This window comes from Mytilus trossulus, chromosome 1 (assembly GCF_036588685.1).
Source record: "Mytilus trossulus isolate FHL-02 chromosome 1, PNRI_Mtr1.1.1.hap1, whole genome shotgun sequence".
NCBI lineage: Eukaryota > Metazoa > Mollusca > Bivalvia > Mytilida > Mytilidae > Mytilus > Mytilus trossulus.
The window spans coordinates 53,083,856-53,096,044 of NC_086373.1; the positions used below are offsets into that span (position 1 = coordinate 53,083,856).

A 12,189-nucleotide genomic window follows, 5' to 3' on the forward strand; every position below is an offset into this window, starting at 1 on the left:
TACTGTTTTAGTACTGATTTTGACAGTACTGTTTCAGTACTGATTTTGTCAGCACTGTTTTAGTACTGATTTTGACAGTACTGTTTCAGTACTGATTTTGACAGTACTGTTTTAGTACTGATTTTGACAGTACTGTTTCAGTACTGATTTTGTCAGTACTGTTTCAGTACTGATGTTGACAGTACTATTTCGGTATTGTTATTTTCAGTACTGTTTTTGTAGATTTGGTGTTGTTAATCTTTTTAACTTGAATGTGTATTGTTTCAAAAAATATTTGGAACTGAAAACTTTTAAAATCGGTAAAGTAAAGTATGCTATATAATAATTTGTGGCATATTTTGTATCTTTTGTAGATATCTCTGATTAAGTGTTTATCATTAGAGAAGTTTTTACAATGTGCATCTCAGTACAATTGGTATCCAAATAATAGGTTTGATAATTCTGTGGCAATATTATTATTATCCTTTTTTAGCTGGTTACGTTTTTCTCTTTGACTATATCACCCTGCTGCGCAGATTTTTTTTAGCGACGTAAACATGACCAAGGGAAATGATCAAGCTCACTCTTGTCTATCGAAAAACTATTGAGGCGAAGGAGAAAACAACAGAAATGAAGCAAGATTAGCAGTTTATCGGATTTTACCCATTAAGAGCACCTGAATTCACTCCCGGTTTTTAATGGAGTTCGTGTTGTCTTTTATGTTGTTTTTTTAAAGTGTTGTTGTAAATGCCCTTTTGTTTTGTGATTCTTTGCTTACTTCTTGATTTTGGTTGTGACTGTCTTTCAGTGTTTATAAAAATAATACGCATTAGGAGCACCTGAATTCACTCCCGGTTTTTAATGGAGTTCGTGTTGTTTTTATATATATGTATTTTTCAATGTGTTGTTGTAAATGCCCTTTCGTTTTGTGATTCTTTGCTTACTTCTTGATTTTGATTGTGACTGTCTTTCAGTGTTTATAAAAAATAATACGCACTCGACATCAGGAAGATTCACACTGTGGTTCGAGGCTGATATTTTACAGTATCAATTGTATAATAGCGCATAATTTATATATATATCAAACAAGATTAGAATCTTCAATACTGTTCATTTTTTGGTATTTTGCTATTGCTTAAAATATGTTGTAATTAATGCAGTCATATGTTACTATGTTAGGCAATGCATTATAATCAACACAAAACAATGTCTCGATTACCTTATTATTAATCATAACTGGAATTTCTTTTATTTATCATAATCATTTTTTAATATTTAAAAAAACATTCAATGTCATACCAACATGTGAAGTTTGTGGCAAAAATCTCTGTCATTTTCATGTCCCTTGGTTATTTTATGACCTTTTAAAGCTCATAAATGAAACAATCAAAGAAACAATTAATTTTGCATGTATCATGTTTCATTGCTCTCCCCCTATGCCATCTTTTCTTTGGAATGCTTTGTTGAATGTCAGTTTCCTGGCTCTTTTCCTCAATTCAGACCCGGATATGATGTATCTTTGTACATATACAGTAGTAATTCAAGAGGACACTTTAGTTCTAATATGAGCTCATTATAAGCATCCACCTTTAATGTTTTGGTACTTGTACGAAACTCCGGATTCAATGGTTCATGATTAAATGTTGGTTTTTTTTTCTGATGAGTGCTATATTGAAACATCATTTTGTTTATAGGTCTTCAATTTTCACATCGAACTTTCCCATGTCTGCTCCTGTCTCCATTGCTGTTAATCATTCTGAGGAAAGAAAATGTAATGAATTTATAAATAATAAAATTGAGAATGGATATGGTGTATGTGTCAAAGAGACAACAACCCGACCAAATAAAAAACAACAGCAGAAGGTCACCAACAGGTCTAGGCTACAATTCATTTTCTGATGTTAAAACTTTCCTCATTTCTATGTTATGTAAATTAAAAAGAATGCACAATTATGGAAGGGAATGGTATGACATCAAAATTTACTTATTACTTTATATACTACCATAAGTCCAGTAATCACTAATGGACTAGACTTCTGATACTATATGTATATATTATAATCAATCAAAGTTGAAATTTGTTTCTAAATAAAAAAAAAGAAGGAAAATATGATAATTTATTTCATCATCATCAAAGTATTGGTGTTTGCCAGTGGCAAGTATTTCATACACGTGTAGCTTTAACCATCGGTCTATTTATGTGCTCTTTATAAAAAGATCCGTGAAACAACGACGAAAGACATTTAAATATATACTAACTACTTTATACAATTATTAAAATAGGTTGAAGTGGAAATTTAATTTAATTGAAAATTTATCGTACATAGTCATACCGGTATATGTAGCACCTAGCCAGAGATGTTATACATCTATCTATGGTAGCACACAGAAACGTGTCCGATTCCTCCAAAACGCGTCAATGTGACGTCAATAATTTGATAAACATGTCAAATTGCACTGGCGAACCACTTCTGCGGGACGCCGGTCAAGCAGTACCCTCATAGACATACATTTTGTAAAAAGACATTTATAGGCATCACCGGACAATATTAAAACAATAGAATTTACTTACTATTTATAAACGATGATTTAAATTTTACAAAACTTATTAAATGCAATGTTAATGGGTTTTTTTCTAAATACGCATGACATATTTGCCACTGGACATTAAGTAATCAATAGTTAATTATGTGTTGTAAACTTAGCCTGCAGTTATGCTTGTTATGAATTACCTATGCTGAACAAACTAATGTTTATCAATGACATACAGTAAACGTGGTCAAGCACCGGGGAGAAAATACAATATAAAATGTACATGATGTATTAGTTTTCTAAATTGTGAAGTACCTCTGTCTGAACTTTATTATAATAATAATCATATTGATAAAGAAAATCATAAATTAAAGCGCTTCAAATAAAAATAACTTTTATTATGCAATTTTTTTTTAAAAACCAGACCTATAGTCTGTGTCTGCAAGCAGAAGAAAGCGTGCACAGTGTAGCACACCTTGGACATTTGTCTGTACGGATTACTAAACCTTTCCTCCAGATTTTTTTTTGGCACCTGCTTCGACTTTTTTTTCTAATCATTTACAATCCAACCGAACAATACGGGTTCTATCGTATCCACACCATTAATATTGAATTGCGTTTTTACTTTACAGAGTATCATTGGGGGTATATGAGTTGAAATATTCTGGCGTTTTTAACCGGACACATTCTTAAATTATCGGACACGTTTTTGAGATTGTAACAATACAAAAAAGGTTTTTGTCTTAAGTCAGGAATTTGGTATTCAGTAGTTGGTTTTCAAGTTTGAATGGTTTACACTAGTCACTTTTGGGGCCCTTTACACCTTGCTGTTCGGTGAGAGCCCATGCAGGCACGGTGTTGAAGACCGTACTTTGACCTATAATGGTTTACTTCTACAAATTACGACTTATATGAACAGGAGACTTTTCTCATTGGCAGTTATACCACATCTTCTTATATATTAATACAACACTGAGCCACCCAACCCATCCACCCCAATTACTCGTTTGTGAGGGCTGCCTAGAGTCAGAGGTGGATTTAGGGGGGGGCAGGGGACCCGCCCCCCCCCCCCTTTTTTTGAAAAAAAATTGTTGCTTATATAGGGGAATCATTGAAGCGTGACTGGAGCCGGCCCCCTCTTAGGTCAGTTAGTGGGCCCCCACTCATGTAAATTTTTGGATCCGCCACTGAGAGTGGTTACACCGGGCCAAAAATGCATCGGACTGAAACAACATACTGGTTGTGTGTACACTGACAATCAAATTCAAATTAGAAAAATGTATAAAATATTGTAAACATTTTTTTCATTTGAGTGCATTTACGTAACAATAACACAATGTAACCGTAGACATAAATATCATTGTTACACTCGTAAGTATTCTATGTAGTTCCTTAGTCAACCCTAGGTCTGCATTCCGGCGATATAGCCTAAACTTCATTGTAACAATAACTTTTTTACGACTGTTATATTTCAATGTAACCATAGCCAGTACCAAAATAAAATAGAAATTTAAATATTTCACAGACATCTTTATTTACAATATAAAAATAGGAAGACTGTTGAATGATTTTCAGTGGCGGATTCAGAGGGGGCGTAGAGGGCGTACGCCCCGCCCCCCCCCCCCCCCTTTTGCTCGGACTTTTTTTTTTTTTTTTTTTTTGTAAAATGATTAATCAGACTAGACTTCGTGAACTTTGGCATTTCACGAGTATTTAATTTTTATACGACAATTCTTTACTTATAAAGACATTTTTCGCTGGCCGGTATTTACTGATTGTCAAAGTCATGTGATTTGCTATGGTGGAGTTGACTAGTGCGTTGAAAAAACGGCACTCGGTCATTTTGAAATTCAAATTACAGTAATACACATTGCTTAGGCTGAGGTTGTCATGACAATCAGGAAACCTTTAAAGCGACACAGGATTGAGCAAGAACGTATTGACTTCTATTTCACTATTCCACTAAACAGAAAGTAATGGTAAATACTCTATAGACTTTTATACTCTCATGAAAAAAAAGTTCCACAATATTGTTTACTTACGAAAACATGTTTAACAAATTGAATAATGATCCCCAGTCAGTATAAGCTCTAGAAAGATTTCAAGTCTCAGGTACGAACCATTTGATTTGAGGAGGCAGTCTGAGATATTTGAGAGAGAAAAAAATGACTGATTCTTGCCTTAAACAAAAATGTTGGCCGTATCTGGATTGAAAACAATAGTCTTGTCCACTTTTTTGCTATTAAAAACTAAAATTTCCAACAAAAATATTTAGCATGAAATGAACATGATGAATAAAAACGAGCGTATTTTTTTGTGGCCGGGGTTTGCATGTCTGACTGGAATGTCTGTTTTGCCGGACTTATATATATTGAATACGTTTTTCAAGACCAGACTGCATGCAACCTGCCTACTGGATGTGACTTTTATGTCTCCATTTGTTGACCGTCATTCATAACTTCGTTGTCATTTCAGACACTTTCGTAGTCTTTGGTGGATTTGGAACCCCTCACTTCGGTTCCCTAAGTTATGTTGGGTGAAACATATCAATCAAACATTTTGATAAAAACTGCTTGTTTGTCTTTTTTAACTCGTGTCGGTCGTATTGTAAATTTCATCGAATTTCCATGTCTATTTTTTACTGACAAGTCCTACATCAAATATATCAGTACATAGCTTTGGATCAATACTATCATTTTATAATAGACAATTAATAGGGAGAATACAGCATAAAAAATGTCCAACCCTTACATTTTACAGCAACTATAAAATATGCATGCCCCAAGCCAGGAACCGTTTAAATAGTGCTTATATTACACTTATATTATGTTTTTTTTAGCCCAAAAAAGGTCCCAAAAAATTTTCGACTCGCTCCGCTCGGCAAAATTTAATATCTTCGCCCCCCTTTCAAAAATCCGGGATCCGCCCCTGATTTTTACCACATCAAATGCACAATGAGCAAACCCATATATCGCATTGCCCAGATCGCATAGTATAATAAAAAAATATTTAAATAAAACAGAAGTAACAGAAATGTTGTGGTAAAATCATTTCAAACGAGATCACTTATATATAAATATATAAAATTCTAACATGACGTCCTTCAAACGCTTTGAGTACACACCCGTGGTAAAATTTGAATATATTGCATGGGCTGTTCCGATCGTACTCCCACGTCATATGCTTTTTTATGAATGAGTTTCGCGACGTCATAATACGATGACGTTAGAATATGAGCATTTTACGGGAAAATACACGCTTGAAAAACCGAAAATCATCACAACATGGCAACGTAAACAAACGATGCTAAAATGTGTTATAAGCCATATTTGTTTAAACATTTAAGACATATAAGTAAATTATCATTTAAAATAATTCAAAACTATCTATATGCGTTATTTTAAATAGTTTAAGCATGTCACTAATTCAGTTTGCTCCGTTCTTTTACGCCAATTTAATAGTGCGTTTATTTATGGGAATGGCAAATATTTGCCTCCACCTAGAGCGCTTCGATCCAAAAGAATTGCCGTATTTGACCTATTAGAATCGAAATAATTCATGGGGGCTTGAATATATCTAGATTTTACCACGGGTTGTCCCTTTATGCCTATATTTTACCCCTCGCTATTGCTCAGGGTAAAATATTTGTCATAAAGGGCCAACCCGTGGTAAAATCACGATATATTCAAGCCCCCATGAATTATTTCTTAAATATACATATATGCAGCAACAACTGAACAGCAACAAACACAGCAGTCAATGTGGCGAGATGAAATAATTTTGTAGGCACCTAGGACTTATATATTAAAATGTTTCCCAAATTAAATGAAGCATTGGGCCCTATAAAAAAAATCATGTCAAAATAGGAAACACATTTTTAAAAGGGGGTTCCAAATCTGGAGATAGGGTTTCCAAATACTAAATAGATTTCCCTTTTCAAATTTATGATGCATTTATTGTTAAAAAGGGGTCCAACCTTCGGACCCCTCCCCCTTCTTACGCCGAGGGGTGTACCGCACCTCCCTTTATCCAATCATATTTTTAGAAAGTCAGGCTGATCATTTCACAAATATCAATTTGACAAATATAAATACTATAATCTATTTGATAAGGTTTGGCAAAGAAGTAATAATATGTATATATCCAAAACAACCCGCGATTTTATACCTATTTTGACATTTACAGAATGTTCTGTAACCAGAGGCGGATCCACCCATTGTTTTAAAAGAGGGTTCCAAACACAGGCACTTGTTATGGATAGTCGACCTTCGTATGGATAGAAACAAGTGCCTGTGGTTCCAAACACTCGAGATAAAAGGAAAAAGGGGGGTTCCAAACTCAGTCGCCTAAAGATTTCATAATTATAGCGAAAAAATGGGGGAAATAAAATATTTTAAGTAGTATTATATAGAATAATGCATTGAACGTCTGAAATAATTTGATGTTCCCACCCTCTGAACCCCAGGGGTCCGCCACTGTGTAACGCGTATTCTGCTTTTTTAACTAACGTAATATGTTTTGAATTAGATATGCTACATTTTTCTCAGTTTTACAATATTCAATGTACTACTATACCTTGATCTACCTTCAATCCCATTGTGGTATTCAATCCAGAAGAAGTTTGAACCGTTGAACTGTTGAAATGTCAGTGCGAGTGCAAAAATAACGTTTGTAAACAATGAATGACGTCATGTGTAAATCCAATCACATAAACGTTTTACAATAGGCAATTGTATGTTCCATATTGACGCGCTTTTGTGATTACGATAATAACATCAACGGCAAATTTTGAGACAACAGTAGATCAGCCGCGTAGGATAGGATACAGAAATACAGCAGAGAAAATATCGGTTTACCAGCCACTTGCAGAAATTCTTAAAGTTACATAAAGAGACGATTGTTACGACAAGTCAGAGATGGCGGACCCGCTTCGAATCATCTACGGATTGCTATTGTTCATGTATGTTTTACAAGTCAAATGTATGTCTTCTTCCATCACAAGTTTTATTCCATGAGCATCCTGTCAGATCATATATTTTGCCGGAATCAACATTCTGTATACTGTGTCAACAGAATACAGAATGTTGATTCTGTATTCTGTTGACACAACATTCTATATTCTGTTTACATTTATACAAAAACAATGTCTTTCCCTTCAAGAATTTAGTTCAAATTTATGTGGTTCATAAGGGAACAGAACATTCGATTTACATATATATATATATATATATATATATTTGTTTATTAAAAAGATGCCGTATTATTGCCAACGACACAACAACAACAGCAACAACATATATTTTATTTGCCAATCATGGCACCCAAAATGAGCGGAATAATCACAACTCTCCACAACAGATCAGATGATCAGAAATTAACAAATATAGGTCGCCATACGGCCATCAATAATGAGCAAAGCCATATCGCATAGTCAGCTAAAAAAAGGCACCAAAATGACAAATGTCAACGAATTCAAACAAGAAAACTAACGTTCTAATTCATGTACAAAAATGAACGAACAATGAATATGTAACACACCAACAAACAACAACCACTGAATTACAGGCTCCTGACTTATATATACAGAATGTGGTGAGGTTAAACATGCTAGGGTCTTCCCCCTAAACCTGGAACAGAGTTGTAACAGTACTACATAACAACAAACTATGAAATTCAGTTGAAAAAGGCTTATAATTTAACTTTAAATAACAGATGAATGCAAATAGAAATACATCTCAGTAACAAAAACATAATGGACGTTACCGTAACGGCGTTACTCAACAAAAAAAGTCACTAAATACAGATCTGAGAGTACTTGCAGTTACTGACAGCTAGTTCAAAGCCACTAAAAACTAATAACAAAAATCATGCATCTAACTTCAAAGACTTAGTTCATAGTTTTTTATACTTCTGTTTATTATATTTAATCTTAGTTTTTTCCTTCTGTTAAAAAGAGATTAAGGTAGATCATAAGTAAATGTTTTTTGAGACAGAATTTTCTTGTAATGTGCCAAAATGAAGTATTTTATATATTTTTTTCAAAAATATAATAAAAAGTAAGGGTCACCGTGCTATTTTTCAAGCTACGAGTGTTTGAAAATTGCCTTAATTTGGTTACTTTGTTCATGAAAAAACACATAAGAGTGCATAAAAAAATTTCTATAAGATAGAATTTTGAAATAAATTGTGAGAAGGTAGGTTTCATAGTATGTCTTAAGAAAATAAAAAGAAAACATGGTGTCACCGAACTTGTTTTCTTGCCACAAGTAAAAATAAAAAATTTTCCTATTAGCCCAGTATAAATTTTGTACTTAAAGAGTTATTTCTCCTTAAATTGCTCAATTGAAAAAAAGGATTTTAAAAGCCAAAATGTTTGATATTTGTTAAAATATTATGAATAATACAATAAATTAACAAGTTTTCTTAATATCAAAAAACAGTCTAATCATTAAACTGCAAATCTGTTTTCAAATTTGCTGATTTTGGCAAATAACTGGACCGATTTTGTACTGTGATTGTACAATCCAAGATGGCGGTATACCATCAATCTACCTTAAATAACAGACGCAATGTTCAACAAATTTGTTTTAAGATGGAAAATTTGTGTTGCATTCGTTTAATTCTAATAATACACACAAACTAAAGAGACAGAAAGACAAAGTTTGCCTCCAACGACAAGCAAGAATAAACCAAGAAACAGATTTTCCAATGTCTTATTTGGCTGGCTTTCATATTATTCCCATTGTTGTTATAAAGTAGACAGAAGCAATGAAGAATCGATAATAGTGTAGTGCTTGAATATGAAGAAAAGATAATAACAGGCAAAATTAATAATAAAAAGTGAAAAATGATATAGAATATTACAGAATACAGAAATGAAGAAACCACTTCCAGACCAGACCCTTTCATAAGTTGCACATTTTTTTATTTTTTTTTGCCTTTTAAATCTTTTTGTTCGGACACCATATTGGTCCGACACCCCAATAGCCTGACGCCCTATTAGTCCGACGACCCATTGGACCGACACACGAATACTAGTAATCCGACACATAATTATTGAGCAATACTTGGTATGAATAATATTTTTATTTCAAGAGGATAGTCCCCATAGTTTAAAATGACCCTACTGAGATTCCTCAAAATAATAACATATATTAGAGTACATGTATTAAAAATTTGCTTAATGTCCAGTGGCACATATTACATGCATGTTCAAAACAATTGTTAAATAAGTACAATAGGTAAGTCCTGTAAAAGATGTCATCTGGGGTGAAAGAAGGTCAATGAAACTTGGACTGCCACTGGACAACGAAAGCATATTGAAGGTGGACAGGAATTTGCCCTGCTGCATATTCAGACAAAAGGCCACCGACGGCCTCTCAAAGAGTTGTTGCAATAGTTATTAACCTGCAGAGATCATGGCACTCTCTTTCTATACATGCTATATGAGGCATCCGATTAAAGGTGACCAATCTTACATTTGTTGAAAATTAAACATCCCGCACAATTTTACTACCAATGGTTTTACTGTTTTTACTGTATGATCCTATCACATAAACATTATCCGTTGTGATGACAGACTTGCACTTCTGGTGACATTTTCTTAGTGAGAATGTGTTCACATATGGAACATATGTTGTCCTTATGTCCCACGTAAGTGTCATCAATAACTCCTGAACCACTTTACAGAATTTTGAAAATCATCGATACAATCTTTATCTCATGATGTATTTTTTCAAAGGACAATTTACAAAGTGTTACGTCCATAATTAATACCATAACATGCATGTTGGGAAAAACAACTTTTTATAAATGCATGCAAAGTAGTTGATGCAGTATGATCTATTGTTATAGGTATCTAAAAATGGATCCAGAACACAAAGACTAAGTCTATGAGGAAAATAAAGTTTTAGATCAACAACTAAAAATTGTCAAGAACAGATAAAATATGAGATAGAGATAGAACTGGTATGAAAGGTGACAGTAGAACATTGAAATAATTTGAAAGGTAGGTTTATATATAGTTTTACACTCAATTATGATTTTTTTAAAGTAAGTATTTGCAGTTATTCCTATAATTTTATTTCAATATCATGAAATGTTGTAGTGTGTTCATATGACAACAAACCAACAAAGAGCAAGTTCAAAAAAAATAAAGAGTAGAAATACAATTCTTCAACAATTGAAAGATATCATTAAAGTTAACAAAGAAGTTTACGGGAAGTGCATATCCGTACACACAACTTCTCATTTAACTGTTTCACAGATTGCATTGATATATTAATACATATGTGTTTTGTTGCCGATCCAAAGATGTCAGAGTGTTACAGCAGGACATAGTTGAACTTAGGAACCTTAAGGAAATATAAACAAAGATCTCCTTCTCTGTAACCGAATAACAGATTTAAAAGATAGTAATTTATTATAATGAGAATTTCCACTGGTACTAATAATGAAAAAATTCACAAAAAGAATACTTTTATTTAATTTTTAAACTATTGCATATGTATAAAATGATAAAAAGTTGTAGGATTGTCACTGATACAACTATCCACCAAATTTGAGACGATGTGATTGTGAACAATAATATACAACTGTGCAGACTTCAACAATGAGAAAACTCATACCGTATTGTCGGCTACAAAAGACCATGACATGAACAATATATGAAACAATTTAATTCAGAAAAATTAACGACCTAATATATAACAAAACAAATTAAAAATGTTAAAAGTGCAGCCCGTATTGAAAACATGAACATTTGCCATGAACCCAGACTTGGGACGCTAAAATTCTTCTCCAAATCGTATAAGATCAGGCCCTGAAGTCATAAAAAAAATTCTCAGTGCCCGGAGAAAAAAAATCGTGGTCGAAAATTGAAATCCAGCATTTTGATTGGTTGATTTTGGAGTTTGAGTAAATAACTGACTCGAAAGTTTAATGACTTCAAGGCCAGTTTTCAAGTAGGTAAATCAAACATTGTTCCATTTTTTTTTTTCATTTTTCTCCCTGTATAATATAAACCTTGTATAATTAACGTTATACCACCTTTAGCAATGCATGTACACTGATTCACATTATGTCATGGTTGACCTATGTTTAATCTTATTATTGGACTTTAACAAAATGATAAATGTTATAATCAACTTTTTCCTTTCCAGAAACAAGTTGGCAAAGATATATATCACATGCATAGGAAGAGCAATGGAAAATAACATTGAAGCAGAATTATGAAACAGTTATTTTAAAAAAACATTAAATTGAGAGAGAGAAAAACACATTTTTTTACTTTTTAATGCTGTTCATTCTTAAGATTACTGTTTATTGTATTTCGATGGAAGTTATTGCAGTTGATGAGAAGATAGAACAAAAATTTGAGTTCTTCAGCTTGTTTTATGCAGTCAATAAAAATTAATTTTGAAAAGCAAACCATATATGTTCAAAAATCAAAAAGGTTAATTAATTTATGTACCAAATGACCTCCGTCAGACATTAATCAGTCTGTTGGAAATCTTTCTTTAAATTTTTATGCTTATTTTACAAAATGTACCTTTGTTTGTATGTCTGTAAGATTCAAATCAATCAGAGATTTCTGAGGAACTACAAACCAAGAGTTTCTGAAAGTCATCAGTCCTCATGTGAACATGCTATACTGAGTGATGTAGTTCTTACCCTTTC

General features: G+C 33.0%; 1 long non-coding RNA gene across 1 annotated transcript; it reads left to right on the forward strand.

Moving 5' to 3' along the window:
* Positions 1–7,315: 7,315 nt before the first annotated feature.
* On the forward strand, positions 7,316–11,959 carry LOC134708573 (uncharacterized). The gene is made up of 3 exons (XR_010105857.1): positions 7,316–7,471; positions 10,366–10,519; positions 11,673–11,959. It is a non-coding gene; the product is annotated as an uncharacterized LOC134708573 (long non-coding RNA).
* Positions 11,960–12,189: the final 230 nt, after the last annotated feature.